The sequence below is a fragment of the Macrobrachium rosenbergii genome, chromosome 42, assembly GCF_040412425.1.
Source record: "Macrobrachium rosenbergii isolate ZJJX-2024 chromosome 42, ASM4041242v1, whole genome shotgun sequence".
Lineage (NCBI taxonomy): Eukaryota > Metazoa > Arthropoda > Malacostraca > Decapoda > Palaemonidae > Macrobrachium > Macrobrachium rosenbergii.
The window spans coordinates 7,932,490-7,940,347 of NC_089782.1; positions in this window are offsets into that span (position 1 = coordinate 7,932,490).

The following is a 7,858-nucleotide window of genomic DNA, read 5'->3' on the forward strand; positions in this document are numbered from 1 at the left end:
ATACAAACATAAAAGGATGAGTGGCTATGCATGACATGATGCATGAATACATATGAACCAGAAAATAAAAAAAAACATGGATAAATATAAAATTATAAATGACTGGAAGACTGCATTTGCAAGAATGAATGGATGAATATGGTTACATTGACTTAAGAATATGCAACATAAACCAAAGACAAGGCAAAGTGACCTTGGGAATATAAACGTCACAATTACTTAGCACTATCAAATAACTAAGGTTTCTAAAATTCTAGAGTAAATCACAAGTATTATTTTCATCAAAATCTATACCACTATCATATCTGCAAAGTACTTCTCCTCTATATTTCTTTTGTACTGTGCAGTACAAAAATAGCACAGCTTACACAGATACTGTATTACAAGGGTTATGAGGTGCTGATATCGAGAGCACATAAACAAAAACAGGGCACACAAACCGTGATGGTTCTGAATATAACGGTGATCACATAAAATTGTTATGCTGCAACTGCTCATGCTCTGTTTACTCTCCACGTTTTAATAAACCACAAACGTTACGTGTGGGTTATATACACGTTTAAAGTTACGAGCATTGCGAAACCAGTAATAGCAAAAGTTACGCAGTTTGAAAAGTTATGTTCGAGCTCACTTATCCAAGGACATTTGTTAACAAACAAATTCCTTCAAAAATTTTCAATTCTCATAAGTAGATATGAAACAAGCCTTTCTATGGTGTTAAAAGTACAATATGTAATCAATTATAGAGCAAGATTACTCTTAATGCTGTAATACCAAAGGCAATAGCGGTTTTAACTGCATATAACTGTTAAACTGTCCATTCCATTTTTATATATTTGTTTCCTTCAAGTGGAAGGTCATATTTGAACCCCTTGAGGTTCCGATGACGTCAAATGAAACTATACGAATTCCATCCCTTGGGATTCTAGCGACATCAAATAATGTCGGCAAAGAAAAAAAAAATAGCCATAAACGTTTTGACATTGGGTAGCACAAGGGTGACTGATGAGCGTTGGGGATGATTTAACCATCTTTCATGAAAATAGGGGTCGTTCTAAATTGGCCTGAGAATGTCGTCTGCTGCAGAGCTACATACTACAGCCATCTGTAGGCATGAATGTAGCCTTGAATGTAAAACAAAAAACAAACGAATAACATTTCTCACTACTGATAAAGCGGAAATGTCTGCTGATATATCGGAGAGAGAAAGTCCAAATATAACGGCTTATTACGAAGTTGCAGATATTCCTGAAACATATGTTAAGTTCCTGGTCTCTCATTTCTTTATGGGAATGATCACTGCTGTGAAAACCCAATGGTCAAAATACACCCTACATACAGAATGTATCCAACAAGCATAATATATGCAATAAACAAAATGTAACTGATAAACAAAAGTACTCATACCAAATGGATACAATGTGCTGAATGGAAAAAATTTACCTATTTACCAGATATACACGTTATGGAAAATCGTCCACTAAACAAAATGTTATAAATGGTCAATACGTACTAAATGAACAAATAACTAATTGTACTCGACGGAGAAATCGTACGCAATGGCTGCTCAGTGAGAAAAATATATCAAATACACAAAAGGCAACCAATTTACAAAATGTACCCAAACGCCAACAGAGAAATTTACCACACAGATTAAATAAACCATATCGACATGATGCATCCGGTGGGCGAAACTTATCCCAATATAGTATACCCGCTAGACAAAATATACCCATTTGGACTATTAGGTACATTGAGTTTGTTACTTGATTTTGTTCACTGGATATATTTTGTCCATAGGGTACAATCTGCCTATTGGGTGTGTATTATTCATCAAGTATTTTAATAAATAAATTAGGTACATTTCGTAGTGTAAATTTTATGTTAGATACCTTTTGCCCACTGGTTACTTTCTGTTAATTAGTTGCATGTTATACACTGGGTACATTTTGCCCATTGTTTGTACTAGATACATTTTGTGCTTTGTGTTTTTCGTCGATGACTAACCTTAACATACTACCACACATTCAAAAATATCCACCAGTTCATAAGAATCAGTGGATGTGACTCATTTGATGTTATATCAGAAGACATCCCTGCGCTTTCACAGTATCAAGCAACGTTTCTCGTTTTAAGTTCATGGATTAATATCATACTTACAGATGGCACTAGTAAGCACTTCTGCTGCAGACAAAATGCTAATAAAATTAAAAGTACATAAGAAGATGTGTTTAGAGGAGTTCTAATGTTTCTGTATGTACAGCTTATGCTCGGAACTGATGCTAAATGACCGTATAGGGTTTCGTTCAAAATTCACGGACTGGCAACTAACATGCTCCATATTTATCTATTATTTCAATGCGAAAACACGACTATTGCACACAATAGGGCCATAATATGTTTCTTAAGAGTGAGATCTATCATATATTTCAAAACTGTAAGAAAATTTCACGTGTAGCCAAATTTCGGAAAAAAACCAGTTACGAAACATTTTCAAAACTTTCGTTCACTCATCGCCGATGCATTAGACTAAAAAAAAGTTATCATCAAACCTCAGTTCAAATGTTAAAAAACGAAAAAAATTGTCATAACAGTAATATTGCTTCCAATGCAACCATAAAATTTTAAATAGTCCTATTTGCTTGTTTTTACGCCTCAACGCTGAAAAAATTTAAATAAGTAAACGCAAAATTAGAATACATCCACTGATATCAACGGGTAACTAGGCGTGTGTGAAGCAACCATTCGAGTGGCGGCGCAACTACTGGTGTAACATAGGTCTGCACCAGTCTGCACTACAATGAGTAACGACAATGACATTACCTTGAAACCGTTTATTTTATATTTGTTGGAGGAATGTTTGGATTTTCATAAAAAGAAACTTATTTAAGTTATGTTTCTTAGCCACTTCAAAAATTATGGCTTACTAGCAAATATTCGCCTATGCAATTATTTTTTTGTTAAAGCCAAGATTTTGTTCCCAGGCCTAGGTGTATTAGATTTCTTTACTTACTATAAATACATCGCACTTAGCATTCACATATCTATATTAACAATTTCTGACCAGAAAGCATATGAAGTTATCTACGCATTCTTGCACTTCAAGTTACCTTATGAATGAATAAATTATACACCAAAAGCGAGCAGGAGCACTTTTAAGAAAATAATATTTTAAGCCAGTATTACAAAAAGACAATTGCCTCCCTTTCTTAGATGTTTTAATGCATAAAGAACCATTTCAATGCAAATTCAGTATTTATAGGAAACCAACCAACAACTTAACTCCTGTCCATTTTTATTCAGGCCATCACCTTAATATTAAAATATCAATTTTTTCTTCTATGTTTTAAAGAGCATTACACCTTGTCAGTCCCCAGTATTTGGATCAAGAAATCGAATACATAAGAAAAATAGAGACAGATTTATGTTATCCTTCACATATACTAGATATTTATTATATTAAAGCCCACAAAAAGTTTTATAGTGAAAGTAACATGGAGAAAGAAACCCCTAAAAACATTCTCAGCTTGCCTTATTTTAGTTTTTGAAAACAAAATCATCGCTAAACTCTTTTAATGTCAACTTTGTTTTTTCCTATAATAACACACTAAAAGAAATGTTAATAAAAAATAGCCCTAAGGAAAACAACATATATGAAGCCGAGTCTCAATACCACACAGGAGACCTTCCTCCTCCCGACATTGGCGCGAAGGGCAGCACCTACTGGCACCCCGGATGAGCGAACCAATCAGGAACGTCCATCCGCGGGCAGCAACCCTCCGAATAGTACACTCATTAACGTGCGCTCCAGCGCACGCACGCAAGAGCGCATACAACCATCACCGTGCGAGAGGAGACTTCGCCCGAGGAGAATCGCCTCAGGCAGCCAATGAAAAATAGACCTGATCAACCCCCCTATATATACCGCCACGAGCGCCCTGTGTCTCCAGACTCATCCCAGCGTCCAGAAGATGACCATCGAGCTGATCGAAACATGTCGACAGAAAAAGTACTGAAAAATACCAGACAGACGTCAGAAAAAGAAAAAAGAAGAAATACCACCCAGAAAATCTACGGATTTATATACCAGGTTTCAGTAACCTGCTGTAGTAATTTAAAATAAAGAATTTCTGCTATAAGAAATACGCTGTTTCATCCATCGAATACGAGCATTGGACAATTATTGACTAAAATATTGATGTGTACGAAAAGAGAATTATTAGAAGAATTGCGAAAACTCAGTATAAAATCAATTCGCAAAATGCAGCCATTTTATTCAACAAAACTTGCCTTAAAGAGGGTCTTCTTCCTTCGTATTATTATTAAGAAGAACGTAGACCCTCTCTTAAATAAGGCATGTTAAATAGGATGGCTGCATAATTAGAGTTAATTTATACTAAGTATTCTCAATTTTCCATATGATTCCTTTCCTTTCCACCTTAATATTGGACGATTGCCCATTCGTATTTTGGCAAGGAGAGATGTATCAGCAGAGTTTTACAGCAGTTCTGATTCTCTATACAGCAGGCGATCCCCTAGGAAAAAGAGCTGTGGAGGCCAACCCTCAGAAAAGAAGAACAAATTTGGGAGGTAAACGCCAAGGAAAAAAGGCTTGGGTGGCAAACATAAAAGGCTCCGCCTGCCAGCGTCCCTGGCAAGTGAACCAGTCAGGAGGCTCTATCTGCTGACAGCGATCTTCCCATCACCACCACCCCCACTCTCCAAACAATGGAGATTGGGGTGGTGGCACTGGGAAGATCACTGCCAGTGGATGAATTAAAGGCTCCTCATTGGTTTGCTCGCCAAAGGACAATTACTGCCCACGCCTCCGGGAAGCCCTGCTGATGGAGAGAGAAGCCCAGTCTGAATGCTGCGCAGGAGACTCTCTTCCAACGGACATTGGTATGGATGGCACTGCCCACCAGGATCCCTGGCAAGCGAACCAATCAGGAACCTCCATCCACTGGCAGTGATCTTCCCAGACAGCCATCTCCAGTGCTCACACAGGGGGAATGGTATAACCATCTGTTGCACCTACAGTATGCGAGTGCCAGAGAATGGTGGGGGGTGGGGGTCGATGGTGATGGAAAGATCACCGCCGGTGGATGGAGACTCCTGATTAGCTCACTCACCAGGGATGCTGACAGGCACATCGTTGCAGCTTCTCATGTAAAGGCAATGTCATGGCCAATCGTAAATCTTTGATTGGTGCTGGTTGGTCACAAATAAAGTATATTCCTTCTTTCTCAGTCTTAGATTCTTCTGCATCTTCTTCATCTGCCTTCTGGCTACTACGTGTGAATTTTGCTGATGAGGCATCATCTTCTTCGTTTGTCTTACACAGTGACTTCCTTTTCCTTTCTAGTTTTGTTGTTTTGAACTTCAGCATACATGATATGTTGCTTTGTTATTTTCAAAGGTCTGCAGAATTCCATCACCTTCATCAAAATTTTGGGATTTGGGATGAAATGGTATAGGCAATGCATTTAACTTATAGAATTCAGAATGTTTGTAGCAAGGGTAACATAGCCAGCACCAGATGCATCAACTAGTCTTTCACGTGTGTCCTCTTGGCACAAGCAACAAAGCTTCCAGTTAGTCGTACTATCTCCCTTCAGGAAAGATGTTGACTTCCAAGATTGTCCTGCCATTGCTTTTGTTCTATAGGCCGAGGGTTTATCCTTTTACCACCTATATAACATATATGCACTTTCACATATGGGATACAACTAGGCTCAGATATGTCATAATCCTACCCCTGGCCCGATCATTCATCCAATGCTATTTAATTCCCGTGTGATCTGTACACCATCTAGACGACTAAAGCCCCACCTCCCTTGGCTCGGCTCCCCTGCGCTGGCACATCCTGTCAATTCAGGTGCAGCTGTTTAACTCTGAAGTGGGGCTATAGCTAAACAGCATTTGGGAAACTAATAACAAATCTCTGTCATTAGCTAGCACTGAAGCCCATGCTGAGTTTCACAGCTATAGTGTCAACCAGTGTGCCCTGGTAGCACACTGACACTACACTATTACACTTTTACATTAAGCTTATTACCCATTTTTTTTCTAAATGAGGATGGAAATGAATTAACTGGGGATTAATTGATTTCTAATCTACAAAAAATGAGCTGATCAGGCTGAAGTTACCCCAAATCCATGTACTACCCAACCTTTAGCCTCATATATGTGAGCTTAAGTACCAGTTTTTGGCATTTTGGCAGACATTTTTGATACAGTGACAGCCATCTTGGATATTTCTATGCAGAGAAATGATGTATCTACATAATATAAAGCTTGTTTTTAATATAAACTGGGAGTGACTTAGGGATTTGAATGTGATTAATCAATTAAATACCAATATTCAAATATCCACAGGACTCGTGCTTGTATCACCATTTACTTTTCCTATTTTTTTGTAGTTTACCACTCTCCACTATATAAAATACTTATACAAAGGACATTTATACTCACATTGATAAAGTCAAGCAAAGTGTACACAAGTATGATACATATTTCAATTACACTATGTTTGAATACACCCAAAACACCAATTAGGACGTTCATTCACTAAAGAACACTCAACAAGTCAGCATCAAAGAGAGGATCTGGCCCATTGCTGAAGAATGTCGTCACTCCCGATTATTTGTACAGTAGATTAGTCTACAAATTTAAATCCACCTCGTACTTAGCTAGGTATGAGGACTGAGTAAATCAAATGTAACTTGGATAGAATATTGCTAATATTTCTTTGCACTTTTACATATCATGTGATTATTTTTAATATTTAAAGTCAGGTATATAAAATGAATTTGTCCTCATCATGTACATATTATTAGGAATCCTCACAGTCCATACTGTTTTTTGTTTAGTTAAGCTGCCAGAGTCAGTCGGTAGCGTGGTCCCGAGACTTAACTGGAAATAACAGAGCTTATTTTCAAAGAGAAGATATTACATTTTTGGGATCTGTGAAAAGTGACCCGAGCTGCAAGTTGCAGCCATAAATCCCTCTTTTGTCAAACAAGACTGTAGCCCCAATTCTCTAAAGCGACACCAGTATCAATGAGCCATGCAGATAATCTCATCTGGCTGTGGCTTTGACCACAAAGGGGTCTTCAAGGAAAACATCTACAGGAAGCATAAACGTGGAAAACCCCACTCCATTTTCCTTTGATGGGAAAATCTTTGAAGATAAGCCCCTCCTTCAGGGGGTAGGTGCTTAGTGATGTTGGACCCAATCAAATGCCATCAACGCCAGAGACCTGAGGACAACCCCAGGGTCAGTACCCAGCGACCTGCAGGAGTTCTGAAAACTCACCTCAAAGTTGGAATGAAGCAGTGGAGGAAGCGCCATGAAATACAGTACATGCCCAGAAACGACTTCATGGCTGACACCAGAGGAAGACGTGGCATAAGGAGAAATGCGCAGAAAGAACAGACCCAATGGAAGCAGAGCAATTAAAGGGTGAAGCAGAGAAGCAATAAACAGAGACAGTGTGCGTGGGGAAGTGTGTGTTAGTGATAAGGCTCTCTTGTGGACAGAACGTTATATCCAAATAAGAACTGATCTCGAACAGTTAACTAAACAGTGAAGGTGGAGACATGAAACATGTAAGCAGGAAGTGTAAATAAACCAGAAAACAGGACTATAGATTTTTTCCCCCTTTATCCCAAAACACTGCATAGTCACCAGTCAAAGAGAAGGCAACCATCGCTGCTTTCGTAGCAAAGAGACCAGACCCTAAACTACAGTCACTCTACTTTACAGTGTTGGTCCTATTAAATAGAAGAACATGGAAGAGGGCCAAACAACATATATATATATATATATATATATATATATATATATATATATATA